The following is a 14,983-nucleotide window of genomic DNA, read 5'->3' as shown; positions in this document are numbered from 1 at the left end:
TGGAGACCATAGATTTTTTTTTTTAACTGTTTAGCAAAAGTTAAAGGATTTATAGGAATATACTTCTCATCTATTTTAAAGGGCTAAAGGCCTGGTCATTTAACTTTTTTTTTTTACCTCGACAGCTTACTTAGTTCATTCTTCTTTTCAAGGAATGCGTCGTGCGTATTACCATGCATCACTTGCCCTCAAATGTCGTGTTCTTGTCCCTCTGAAATGCTCACTGTGGACGAGAAGCAATGGGTCCTATTCTGTAATCAGCCAGGCTAAAAATTGATGTCTTATCTTGCAGGTTCCATGCCAGCAAATACCTTTTAGTATGGACCCATTCTTTATCTTCCATATTTAATTTCATTTCTTAGCTTGTATCTTTCCTATAAAAGCATGAGACTAATTCTGGGCAGATAATCAGTGTCTCAGCAGAGTTTCTGATTCATGGTGCTAAAGTAATAAGATATGTGAATAGCTTTCAAAACTTAAATTATAGTGAATTTTAACCTTAAGAACAGTGAAATCAAAACTTTTGATGTATTCCTTTACACCTGTAACTTTCAGGATATGTTCCATTACTTCCCCCACGCCCCCCCCCCCTTCAAAAATTGTGTGCTTCTTTTAGTGACTTCGGAATAATAGGAACCACATTGCCCTTTAGTCTGAAAAATGGATGAGGAGCCAAGGACATAACATGTCCTAACTCCAGACTCTCTCCCACTTTGTGTGGGACCCATGGGCAAATAGCTTTGTCCCTGTGCCTGTCTTCTCACCTGTAAAATGGGAATAATGTGATTTTTTAAAAATGAGAAGTGAGTGGGATTAATTTGAAGTGTAGGAGGTACTGTATGTAGAGAATTTTCATTTATTTTAGAAAAATAGTAAAGAAGGCAAGGATTTCTTATTAAATAGAGCTTACGTGTATCTTTAGTTGCCTAACTCAGCATTAAGTAGTTAGCACCTTGTTCCTTTTTAGATTTTGTGAAATACCTTATGGGTAACATTAAATGATTAAGATAAAAAGAGTAACAAATCTATTCAGACAGTCATCAATGTGCAGATCTTCAGCACTATAATTGGGTGCCTTCCTGATCTGTTCTTAAGAACTCAGATACATCTTTTAACTTCTTAGCACCAGTTTTTCTGTCTGTAAAATGGATATAATAGTGTATAATGATGGGTAGTTATGAATGTTAGATTATGTTTATAAGGTGCTTTGCTGAAAATGCATTGGTATTCTGAGATTCATTGTGGAAAATATAATTTTTTCTTTTTTTGCTTTTTAATTTAAGAAACTGTTTATGTGTTTCCATAGACATCAAAAAAAGAAACTAATGAGTTCTTTAAACCTAATATATGACTCATGGTAATCCTCCATAGGAATTAAAGCCTGCTACATTGAATAAAGGAAGCTTTTAACAATTGATTGCTTTGGAGTATGCCATGTGGCTGTTGGCTGGCTATCTCTCCTAGGAAAAGGGCAGCTATCTTTTTGTGATTCATCTTTTAGTAGGAAGAAGTTGTGAATGTAGAGTAATCATAGATATACTTTGAAAATTATTCTAAACTTGTATATACTGGAACATATGTGACTTTGACTTTCCTTTTTACTCATATCCATTTTAAATGAACTTTCCTCAAAATTTTGACTTGTGATGGAATTTGCAAATACCATTTTGAGGACTGCTCTATGTAAAGCATTTTCCCTATGATTATATAAACACGTACTGTTCCAGGTGCATGTTAACATTTTAGACTGCCCTAATTGAATTCATGGACAAATTCCGTTGTAGATCTTGAACTTATTGAAACATAATGAAGTGCTTAAACTTACTTTGGATTTGGGAGAGAAAGAAATGGAAGCTTCCTATTTTCCCCATTCCTTGAACAACAGAGGTTTCTCAGTGTAGTTATTATGATGCTTTGCTGCAGTACTCCTAGGAATGTTTTAGGAATTAAATTAATACCTTATTGTTAGCATAAAAATGGAATTGTAAAATGGAATCTTAAACTTGTTTATAAATAGTAACCTCAAAATGGTTGGGAGTAGGCACGAGTAGAAGAGGAGATAGAAGATTGAGAAGTGAGCAAAGTTACGTGTTACTTGAAATGTGTTGAGAAGTCGTCATCTGTTTATTACTTTCCTTCCTGATCCTAAAGGTATTACGTGCTGTGTGCTGCTCTGTTGCTTATAAACATTTTTATTCATTTGTACCTGCTCATTTGTGTGCACTTTGTGGAATTTCCAAATACTAAAAAGATGGTGTTTTACTCTGCAGAATACCTGTGAATTTTAGGTAAAATTCTGTTCTTTCAGAATCAGGGAAAACGCATTCAGTTTACCAAGAAGCACAGAACAATTCTTTGATGCAGTTAAGAAAAGACGAGGCATAGAGGCTCGTTGATTCTTCCCCTCCTCCCACTGAAATTATTACATTTTGTGCTTAATGCATTATGCAAAAATTTTGCAATTATTTATCCTGTCACTGGAGTAAAACTTTAAGAATTCATTTATCATTTAATGACGATATCAGGTTACCACTGAGCTTAGAAGCTGGTAGGAGCCGGTGAAATCCAAAGGAGAAAGCTGAATTATCGCTTGGATTCCAACAGAGGATGAAAATCATCAGGAAGTTATGTATTTAGTTCCCTCCTCTATGATGTGAGTTTTGCTAGGTTTGTGTTGAGAACTAAGTTAAGATAGGAACAATGGTTAAAATTACTATGTAACCCACTGACAGAGGGCAACATGCCCAATTATTTTGTTGCCCTTTTAGAAAGTAAGTGGAGTCTTGTGCATTGCATAGTTTCCCTTTCTGTGATGTACCTACCTGGTAATGACCTATGTTTAACTTACCAGAATTTTAAGATTTTGTGCCTTGAGACTCGATAGTAGAAACATGTTTTTTAACAAATAAGCTTTTTTTTTTTTTTTTTTTTTTTGTAATAACAAAACACTGGGAAAAAGAACACCCTTTACATACTGTCTGAAAGCCAAGCAGTTCTTGCAACAGATGTTTGTTGTATTCACTTTAGGGAAGTGTAGTTACCACAGTTTTCCAGAATTTACTCATATCAACTATTTTCCTCTGTAGAAAACATAATATAAAAATCTATAATTATGTCAAGTGACCCACTTGATTCATTAGGGAAAATTCTGTTCTAATATAAATGACAAAGCTTTCTAAAACAAGAATCATCTTAAGGGTAAATAGGTTGGTTTTTTTATTTGTATTGAATTGTAATTGTATCTAATTTGTTTTACAGCTCCCACAGGAGAGCATACTTCAGTTCTGAAGTTATTTAATAGATCAGGAGGATTTTATGAGAAGTTAAGTTGATAGAGTAGCCAATAAAAGTAATCCTGTTTTCCCTTGACACAGTTGCTGATTGTGATTCTTTTACCTCCTAGCTTTTTCAAATCTTATTCTCATTTTATTGGGCATTACCATGTCTTATAAAATAACACATTTTGTCAACATGAAAGAAATAGTTTATCCTTTCAGCAATCTAATCTGATTTGATATTCATTCATCTCCTTAATCCAAAAGTATTTAACTTTTTTAGAAATAATACATCAAAAATACTGAGTTAACTTGAATATTTTATATTAAAGCCAATATTAAGAAATATGAAAGCTAACACAACATTGTAAATCAACTGTACTTCAATTTAAAAAATGTAAAAAAGGATGAAAACTGTGAAACATAGAATTTTGAAGTAGAATTATAAGGTCAGATGACACTATTTGGTTCCATGGCTCATTAATTGTAGCATAGGAAAATCCAGCTTGTAAATTAGGATGTCAGCATTAAAGTTGAAATTTGTAATCAGGCATTTCTCAGTTTTTGCTCAATTGTAATTTAGTTCATTATTGTGATGTACATAGAATGTGGTGTTCTATTTGAGAAGAATAGAAGAGTATTTGTGAGTATTTCTGTAATGATATAAACATTACTTTTTTAGACCATGTTTTGTTTTGATTATCAATATTCATGTGTTTTGAATAGTACTTTCAGTATTCACCGTGTCATGAATAGTTTATCTAGTTCTCACTTTTTAGTCTAGACATTTTCTGGAAGAGAGTGCTAATATATGTTTTATGTTATTTAACTATTACATTTAAATATAATTACTTCTTGTTTATAGATAATTATTTCTACGTCGTGTACTTTTCCCCCTTCCTACAAAGGGTCAGAGAGAGTTTTGCAAGATTGAAATTTTTGGACACTGTTTGTCTGTAAATAATCCGCTAGTTTAAATTTTCTATATTTACACTGCTTCACAGGAGAGCTGTTCTTTTCTGGTAGTTCTATGAAGTAATGAATGTCATCTCTGATTTTACATGACAAATCTTTTATTAGAAGTGCAAAGCAGTGTTTAAATCACATAAAATCTCAGCTTAATTTAATATTACTTTCTGTATATGGAGAGAAATGTGTGTGTTTGTGTGCGTGTGTGGTATAATCATTGTAAAGTGTCATATACTTTAAATCTTAAGAGTCTTCCAAATATCTTGACCTGCTTCTTGGCAGCATTTTAGAATACTGATTCGATTTCACATAGAACAGTGTACATACCTATTGTGTGAGCAGTTTGAAAACTCCCTCATGGGATGTACACTTATCCTAAAGTGATATAAGAGGTACAACTTATTTTTTGTCCATTCCTTACAGATGTACTCCATTCTGTTACAGTTTAATCTTGGGGAAATAATGAGAGCATTTGGAAATCAGTTTTCCATTGAATGACTCAGTGATCTCTTGAAACTGTTTACTCACTTGCAAGAGAAGCTGAAATCGCAATCATTTCCATAGTTAATTACAAAAGTGTCATTATTATAGAGCAACTTTTAGAGACTACTTGAAAGAGCCAGAATATTTTATTTATTGTACTTTTAAAAAATAAATTTATTTATTTATTTACTTACTTATTTGTTTATTTATTTATTTATGGCTGCATTGGGTCTTCGTTGCTACGCGCGGGCTTCTCATTGCAGTGGCTTCTCTTGTTGCGGAGCACGGGCTCTAGGTGCGTGGGCTTCAGTAGTTGTGGCACGCGGGCTCAGTAGTTGTGGCTCGCGGGCCCTAGAGCGCAGGCTCAGTAGTTGTGGAACGCGGGCTTAGTTGCTCCGCAGCATGTGGGATCTTCCTGGACCAGGGCTCGAACCCGTGTCTTCTGCATTGGCAGGCAGATTCTTAACCACTGTGCCACCAGGGAAGTCCCTTTATTGTATTTTGATGTGCTTTTACTTTTTATATGCATTCCTTGAAAAAAAAAATTAATTTGTATATTTGATTTCATTGATTCTAAATCTAGCCATCTTGATCTCACCATTCTAGGGAACCCTGTATACCTGTGTTTCTTGCACCCACCAGGCAATATGATGAGAATATGCCCTGCCCACTGAAAACTAAAGAAATTCCCGTTAACAAATATGTTACATAAGAAAGGTCCCTTCTATCAAGAAAATTGTTTAGGTGGGATAACAAAGTAATACATTTGAAAATATAAAGTGTATACGCAAAACGAATTCATTATGTTCTTTTATAAAACCCCCATTTCTTTCCACTTTCGTCCTTTATTCAGTCACATGCATATGTTCATTTTATGTAAAGCTGGCAAGTTTTGGAACCTCTTCCAATTCTTACTTTCCTCCTCCAGACAGTTTAGTGCCCAGCTCTCTCACCTGTAGTACTTTTCAGAATTCCCTGGTTGTTTACATCCCCACATCTCCTCCCTTCCTCCCTTCCTTCCTATCCCCCAACACAGACCGGAAAGAACAGACTTCCTTTCTGTTTTTCAGGATACCCATATTAAAAATCAGTGTTATCTTCTAATTCCTTCTAGAATCAAATGAAACACCACAGATTTAACAGGTTAATGTGCTTGAGAATTGAATTCCCTTTTCTTTTCTCTGTCATTTCATCTACTACTCACTATTCCTGTCGCCGTAGGAAAACCACCTAAAGCTTATGTGTCGCAAGAAGTTTTCCTGGATACCAATGGCTGAGATAGATGCCCTCCTTATGACTTCCCAAGGCATCCTGGTCTTATCCTAATCATAAAGATTAGAATTAATTGCCTATTAACTTTTCTGTCTACCCTTCAGGATTGCAAGCTACTTGAAAGACAGGAATTCTTGTTTGTTTATGTCTCTGTGCTCACTGTATGTTGTTTGAATGAGTACTACCTCTGAGTCTTTCTGTACGTGCTTCCCTGTTGGCTTAATACCATCAGCTTTGTCTAGATTTCCCTACTCTCCTTTTACTCAGTATCACTCATCTATTTCCATCCTTGAATATAAAAATTTTCCTTTTCCTCTGCATCAAACCCTGACGTTTGAATATTGCTCATGAACCACATCTTCTATGAAACCTTACCACTCCAACCATGTTAATAGTGTTTAAAAGCTTCAATCTGTTAACTACCATATTTACAAAAGTTTGTTTTAATGTCTTTTTATGTACTTATATTTGTTCACTTGAGGACTTTGCTTACAACAGGTTACTATTTTCTTCCCAAGTCCCTCATGAAAAGTGAGGACATCCTGCCTGAATAATATTATTTTATTATGTTTTTATTAATTGCCTATCTTTTAACCATATAGAGCTTATTTCACTTGCTAGCATCACAAACTATCTTTTACTGTTTATATTTCTCATGTGGAGACTGGTATGGTACATGGTGAAACTCTATGGGAACATAATTGAGATGATTTTAAAGCAATGTATTCAAGTTAATAAAAACAAAATTTGTTTAGCTTTGTAAATAAATAAAAGTATTTATTACATTTGTGAAACTTAGAAGGATTTTTAAAATTCTTACATTTAACAGTTTTTCTTCCTATAAATATTTAAATATTTTACAATAATGAACCATAACTAATACAGTTAGAGTTTGATTTTATCCAAACAGTATTATTTTACTTCTTCGTTATTTGAAGCAATATGTATTTGATTGGTTGTACTGGTGAACTTCACCCTTTATATCTGTATTTCAATTTTGTAGTTTGTAAAAATAAGTATTTGATTAACTCTCATTCAGCAAAGGCAGCAAATGATTCTGAGGCAAAAGTTTCCAGAATCATTTCCTTGGTTCTTAGTTTTATTTATTTATTTCATTTGCAAAGAAACTCAGTTACTACACATTCCATAGCTTACAAAGTTAATAAAACATTTGTCGAGTTAAATTTATTTGAAGATAGACGCATAGTTAATGCCAGTAAGGTGCTTTGAAGATAAAAAGCACAATAAGTGTTAGTTATTATCATTATGATAATTATTATCATTATTATTATTACATAGTGTCTGCTTAAAAATACCTTTGGTTACTCCGGGATGGGTACAACTAATGAGAGGGGTTAATCTGCTGGGTCTTATCCAGAACTAGGGATTTGAGACTTAATACACTAAAGGTTTTTTGTTTGTTTGTTTCCTAAATAGATCAAGAGATATGTTTGTTTATTCTCTTCTCTAAAGAAAAATAAACTTCCTCTAGTGCAGAACCATCAGAACTCATTTTGAATAGTTTGAATATTTTCTTTATATAATCTCTCAAGAGATGTCTGAGGATAGGTTTTCTGAAAAGGGTCTAAAAACATAGGCATTGATTTCTAGATAGTCAGAGCCCTTTATCTCTTAACTATTTCTCAGTTGTATAAGAGCTCAAATTTATAATTTGTATGTACTAAAAATATAGAGCATGATTCTAGGAGGAAAATATGAGAGCTTAATTCTTATTACAAAAAATGAAAAATTACGCCTTTGGGAAGTTACAAAAACAACAATAATTACATAAATTAACTCCAGTGAGAGTATTTTACAGCGGATTCTTTAGATTATTCTTTAGAAAGAAGACTTCAAGATTAAGCTAAATTCCTTGCAAGATACTGCAAAGATTGTCATCCCATATCAGACATAAGGGAAGTAGTGAAACATTTTAACAGGCAGGTGTATGAAAGTCACATGTATACCAAGCCTCATAATCAGAAAGACATTAGTGACATGTCTGAAGAAGACATTCCCTAATATTATTGCAAATTAAATAAGAAAAGACCTCAAGAGAATGAAAAGAGAAAAGGTGCCTGGAGCCAATGAATTACAATTGACAACCTAAAGGCACTTGAAGAACCAATTGCTAGAGTGATTGCAAAGCTATTCATAGTGTGCAGCAGACAGAGCACAGCCAAAAGCTGGAACAATGCCTCCAGTTCAGCAATATTGCTTCAAAAGAATGGAAAGAGGGGAACGGGAAGAGCCACTGACCCTGAGACCAATTTCCAGGCAGCTGCACAAACTATATACTGTAATTAAAGGTTTCGACCAGTAATCACAGCGAAGCCAGACTACAGAAAGTCTAGGGAAGCAGCAAGGTTTATAATGAGGCAGACATCCTTAACTTAAAACATGGAAAAAGCAGGTAAGAAAACCAGTCCATTTCTGGCAGTGACTTTGAAAAGCTCAGCTGTGGTAGCACAAATATGAAAATCATGTATTTTTAGACTTCCTCCTGTAAGAACAAAAACACGTAATGAAAGATACCTGCTTTCATCTGTTGCGATGAATAGACTACTCTGCTGCTCAGAAACAGGCATTTTCTCCTTGCCACTTTAGTTTTTTTCTTTACCTATGAATTGCATGTGCCTTTGATGAAAACAATGAACTAGACGTGGGCAATGGTACAGACAATAGACTGAATGGTGCTTAGAAGTGGCCACTCTTCCAATGCTTCTGGGCTCTGGTAGAAATGAACTCATCCGCACCTGAGTAATTTGTCTATAGAACCTCTTCTCCCTTTTGTTCACTGGTGTCTAGACTCATTCTTTTTCTTTCTTTAGTAATATCTCTTTATGTAGAATTCCATATGCAGCCACAACTCTCTTATTTAAATATTCACATACCCACTTTGAGTATTTGTTTCTTGCGAAAAGGGGTATCTAGTGGTTCGAGTGCAGGTAAGGTGCAGACTTTCAGTACAAACAAGAAGGTGTTCTTACAAGAGTTGAACAAATAAAAATAGCATCTCAGTTTGCAGGCACCGCATAGTTCCTTCCAGACTGGGCCTATTAAGGCCTTTAACTTCTTTACTAGAAATTCTGAAATCCAAATTTCATATAAATCTTTTACCAAAAATTTTAAAAATAGAACATCTACAAGTTTTCTACTCATATGTAAAGGAAAAGAGTCAAGTAGAATTTCATTTTGTTTTATTTAGGCTTACAATTAAACACATTCAAGTGTCTGAACTCATTAGTGTGTGTATAGACTGACTGAGTTTAGTTCATTCCACACCTGAAATAAGATTATGGAGCTTGAAAAGAATGCTTTGTAAAGACTGTTTTGACAGTAAATAGCTCCATAAAATAACTGGAATTGTTTTCATAAATGATAAGTAAAATCAATTGAGCCTTATGGGAAGAAGGTTCTATGTATGAACTGTGAAATAATTTGGATGTTGCATAGAATGATATAATTTTAACATGGAGAATTTGTAATATATTATTTATTTTTAGACTTTAGTTATGACTGATAATTTGTCAAGCCAAAATAAGTCTTTACTGAAAGAGGGCCAGAGTGGAAAATCTGGGTAACTTGTGTGTAGTTTAGACAGGAGAACAAAGAAATAATGAAATGAAAATAAGAGCTTGGCAGGGGAATCCTTAGAGAACAGCTGGTTGAAGATTACAATTGTTAACGGTGCTATAAAAGAAAGATATTCTGTCATCATGATCTAGCACATTGCGTTGAGGAGAAGATTGAGTAATCATTAGAGGGATCCTGAAAAAATAAACCAAAAAAGATCTTGAGATAGAGGTATAATCAATATGCAGTAAGTAGTATCATTGATACTGTTGTTATTGTTATTACTGTTATGCAAAAGCAGATGATCTGCCCAGACAAATGCCCCGATTTTCCAAAACATAAAAACATAAATTCTTGAGAAAGAACACCTTTCTTTCTTGTTATATATAAAGATTTACATTTTACTCAGTTCTAATATAGTTTCATTTAAAATGGTACTTGTCAAACTTATTGGAAAGTGAAGTCTAAATATTTGAATTATTTATATGTGTAGGTAGAGATTCATAAGTGTAAAAATGCATGTTACTGCAGGTTTGGGGCAATAAAAAATGATACTGAATTTCCATATTTTTATCTTGACCTGATGTTTTTTCTTTAAAGCTCAAGTCTTGATATCTTTCTGTTTTTCCTTAATAATAGCTTTTAATGATTTTTATATTAATATGCAACCAAGCTCATTTTTTTTTTAGGTGAAAAGGGAAAACAGACTTTTAACATGAGATCACTAGATTGCTTGAGCCTGTTATAGTTAACAGAAAATTTTTATTAATATAGCTATCTCTTTTACACTTTACAAAAAGCTCTCTCTGTCTTTTTTTTTTTTTTGTCTTTTAAACTTTATCAGCACAGTTTTCTGCCCTAGGGAAATACCATCTTTCTGTAATGATTCTCAATGTGCAATGCCCTTTAATTATTTAGAACATTAGTTTTAGCAGTGTTGATGCACAAAGTATAGAATATTTTGTTGAATCTGCACTAACTCCATATGAGGCTCTAGACATTGCTTTTTTTGGTAAAACACTAGATACAAATCTGTGTTTTTGTAGTTTCATCTGTTAAAAAGGGAATATAAAAATTGTAATTCCTTTAGTACTTGTTTACTTGTTCTTGTTTGGATTCTAGTTAGTCAAGATTTTGTCATATGGTTCTTTAGCCGTAGTAAAGCTGAACTGAAAAATGTGTGCTATTAAAAATGTCATATCTTTAAGATGTTTAAGCAAGAGATATGGCTGTAATTCCTGGATTTACTTACACTGAAATTATTTTTAGAACAGCAGCTCTTCTCCAGCTCAGTTTGAACACGAATATGGACAAGTTTATAAGGAGTTGTAGTTGAGATTACTTGACCCATTCTCTGTCAATTAAGATTATCTGACTAACATCCTATAGAAAATGTATGTCTATCATTTTCACTTGGATCTCCATGGAGTATTACATAATCTTTAAAAATCCATTTTAATTAATAATCTGATTAATAAAACCATATAGCATACTTTTAAGAGGGTACAAAAAAGTATACAGTGAAAAGTATTCTCTACTCCTCATGAGCCCTGTTCCACTCTAATCTATAACTCTCAGCCTTCAGCCAGCCTACATTATTATAAAACTTTGAATATCAAAAGGTTAGAAACACCAACCTAATGCATTTTGCTTAACATAATGAAATATGGACTATACATTAATGAACATAATTATATTAAAGCTAGTACTTCTAATAGCAGTAAAATGTTACAATTATTTCAAGAAAATTAATTTTAATAGTTCATTCTCTAGATTATTACCATGAGTTTTAAGAGGTTTATTAAATCAAATTAACAGAACTCCAATTCTGATTACATGAGAAAGATATATTTGATTGTATGAGGATATGTATCCAAGGAGTCATACTCAAATTATTTAAATTATGAAAATTTCAAACAGGGACTTCCCTGGTGGTGCAGTAGTTAAGAATCCACCTGCCAGTGCAGGGGACACGGGTTTGATCCCTGGTCCGGGAAGATCCCACATGCTGCGGAGCATCTAAGCCCATGTGCGACAACTACTGCAGCCCGCATGCCTAGAGCCTGTGCTCCACAACAAAAGAAGCCACCGCAATGAGAAGCCCGCGCACCGCAATGAAGAGTAGCCCCCGCTCGCCGCAACTAGAGAAAGCCCGCGCACAGCAATGAAGACCCAACGCAGCCACAAATTAAAAAAAAGAAAAAGAAAATTTCAAACGTACAGATAAGTACAGAAAATAATATAACAGAAAAAGGCATCCACCCAACACCCAGATTTAGCAAATATTAACATTTTTACCATATTTGTTTCAGAGCTTTTCTTTAAAGAAACAAATCATTAAAGATGCATTTAAAGGCCTATGCCCTCAGTTCTTCAGAAGTAAGTCTATGTTCCAAGGCATGACTGTGCCGTAGTTTTTATTCATTCATTCTCTTATTGATAAACTTTTAGGTTGTTTCTAGATTTTTGAGATTATAAACAAAGTTGTTCATGATTATCTTTGTGTTTCCTTTTGTATTTTTGCAAGCATTTCTCAAGTATATAATGTAAAATTGGAATTACTGGGTCAGAGGACATACACATGTTTAACTTGAGGTGTATTTAACTTGGCATTTTGGGTTTGGAGATGACAAACAATAAGACTCTGAGGTCAGAATCTGGATTTAAATCCTGCTTACTGTTGACCAGCTGAGTCATATTGGGCAAATACTCAATACTTTAAGTCTGTTTCCTCATCTGTAAAATGGGGATAATCCTAGAACTTACCTCATAGCGAGCAGTGAGGATTAAATGAAGACTGAGCCCATAGAGAGTGCTCAGTCAGAATTAATTGTTGCGCCTTCCCCTCCTCCGGATGGCGATGTTATGAGGATTAAATGGCACTTATAACTGTGTCTGGTACAGTGGCCCGTCAATGCTCATCAGATATGCAAAAATGAGACAGAAAACAGTCCATCTAGGCACAAATATTTATATGCTCTTTGAGGGTGCTCAAAGAATAAATTACAAATACCAAAAAAAAAAAAAACAAAAACTGAAAGGAAAACAAAGAAGCAATGAGGACCTTATACAACCCTTACAATTTTCGTTAGATTAGTTATAAGCAATTAATTTATTTTACTTTCTTTCATATATACAGAGTTCTTGTCAGAAACTGCCTTTTTTTAATTGTTACGCTAATAAAACATCCTTTCCTCTTTTGTTGTGATGAAACCAGAAAGATCAAATCTTTCGGTGATTTTCCCTTGCACAATTTGATACTAAAGCTTGTTCTTGATGATGTTCCAGATAGATCATTCTGCCTTAATTTTTTAATATGTCAGTTTGGCAGTACTGTCAAGTTAGTAGCTTTGTCTTTAAAACAAACAAATACAAAAGCAAATGTAGAATGTTATACTTTGCCAAAGCATAAATATAAGGGAGTTGCTTGCGCTAGCTGTGGACCTACCTGCAGATCTCTAGGTTTCTGGCAGGCACCACAGAAGCCCAGAAATCTGCTTTTTATAGTGTGTCACTTGGTGTGTTCTCAGGATGTGATTGACAGGCTTGTTGTTTCCTCTCTTTGAAGGCCCAAGAGGTTACTCGGATTATTTTAGAGTGTTCGTCGCACCAATTCTTACTTTCAGATTTAAATAGAATCTTCTTAAGCCTTAAAGGTGGATTACTTTGCATTACTTTTATGGCTTTTCAATGTTTTTGGACCTATTTAAGAGCCCTCCTAAAAACGGGATTTCCTAGAGTGTGTTTTCTTTTGGGGGAAATTTTAAGGATTCCTTGTGGACTTTCCCAAAGCCCCAAATTTACCAACCAGAAGGGCCTGCTGGAAACAAGTTACTTAATAAAAAAAATGAAAACAGGGTGTATGAGGAGAAAACCTCACCGTATCTCTGTATTCCTTATAATAAATCAGACCTGTGTGTGTGTTTAACAAAAAGGAGGGTGTGCTTCCCCCCCCCCCCCCCTTCATTCTCCGTTTCTTTTGATCATTGATCTGGGTGACCCCATGCTCAGGGTTTTTTTTCTTCATTTGACATGGACAGATTTTTGAAGTAGAGCTCTCCTTTGGGAAGGCCAGCCAGTTCCACTTGACTAACCTGTGATCTAATGACAGTAATGCAGGGTTACAGTGGCCATTTTGTGCGCTTTGAGGAGGATGGCCAGACAGAGTGGGAGAAAGGCCATGTCTGCGGAGAAAAAGAGAGGCAGGGTGATCGAACAGTGTGAAAAAGACTTGTTAGCCCACATTAGTTTGCCTGATTTACTTCACAACAGGTCAGGAAAGGCCAACAGCACGGTTGTCGTTAAATCACAAAGTTGGAAATCCCAGTATTAGAAAGCTTTCAGATCTCTGAGAGCTATTCATTCCGAAGTTGGTTTTAACCCACCTTTGAGCTGTACCAAACAGGGGAGCATCACACATTCCTTCAGTCTTACATATATTTATGAAATAATTCTGGGACTCTGGGTTCTTTTTTAATGCTGCTAGTTTTCAGCACCCTGTCATGGTTGGACCTTTGTGCAATGAGCTTGGATGTAAAAGAGAAGCCAAATGCAGAGCAAGTCGTTGCACTTTTTATGCCCTATGCTCGACCCTTAATGAGGTGCCCATGCATTTCATTTGGAGATGCTGCAAGAGTGCCTTGGTGAATTCCCATCCTGACAGCAGGACGAAGCTCTGAAATTTGTCCCTGCACGTCTACTCGGATGTGCATCTGTGCGTGTAAGCGTCCACGTGCTTGTGTGTCCTCCCCGTAGAGTACAGTCATTGTTAACTGAGAAAGCTAAATTAGGTTTCAACGTTTCCTCCACCTCAAGCTTAAACTGGTATATTTTACAGCTTACTGTTGTTTATGAAAGAAAATAGATGACTTATCAAAAAATAACCAAGTTCCTGGAACATGTTGCCAGCTTAAATGTTATTATAGGAAACCAAAAGTGATCTTTTTGAATTTTTAATATTTCCCTTCATATTCAAAAGGACTTTGGAATTGATATATTACCCCCCAAAATACAGTTAAAAGGTACATTAGATAGACCAAATTTAAGCCTAACATTGTGACCAGCATATGAAGACCTATGTGTAGGGACTACAGTTGGCAAAAGGAAATTTTCCAAAAATGAAAGCTATCTTGGTTCAGAATTTGAAGCATATTTTAGTTTTTTAAAATGTCATTAGTCATTTAACAAAACAACAATGTATTCATTCTCTCAACCAGTATTTTTTGCACACTTGCTGTGTGGCCAAATACTGTCCAAGGAGATACAAAAATGAATAAAATATGGTCCCCTCCCTCAAGTCACCTACATATAACAAATCATTACAATATCATGGTAAGAGCCAATGGAAATATGTAAGGAGTATTATGGGATCACAGAGGAGAGACTGAAATCATTTGAAATAACATGTG

At 34.7% G+C, this 14,983-nt stretch overlaps 1 protein-coding gene across 2 annotated transcripts in view; it reads left to right on the top strand.

Annotated features, from left to right (window-relative positions):
- The window catches only part of ARL15 (ADP ribosylation factor like GTPase 15), a 419,067-nt gene that overhangs the window by 199,973 nt on the left and 204,111 nt on the right, over window positions 1–14,983 (top strand). The gene's annotated exons all lie outside the window — the stretch shown is intronic.

The sequence above is a fragment of the Balaenoptera musculus genome, chromosome 3 (genome assembly GCF_009873245.2).
Source record: "Balaenoptera musculus isolate JJ_BM4_2016_0621 chromosome 3, mBalMus1.pri.v3, whole genome shotgun sequence".
Lineage (NCBI taxonomy): Eukaryota > Metazoa > Chordata > Mammalia > Artiodactyla > Balaenopteridae > Balaenoptera > Balaenoptera musculus.
The sequence above is the reverse complement of the archived record's forward strand: the minus strand, read 5'-3'. Positions and strand labels throughout refer to the sequence as shown.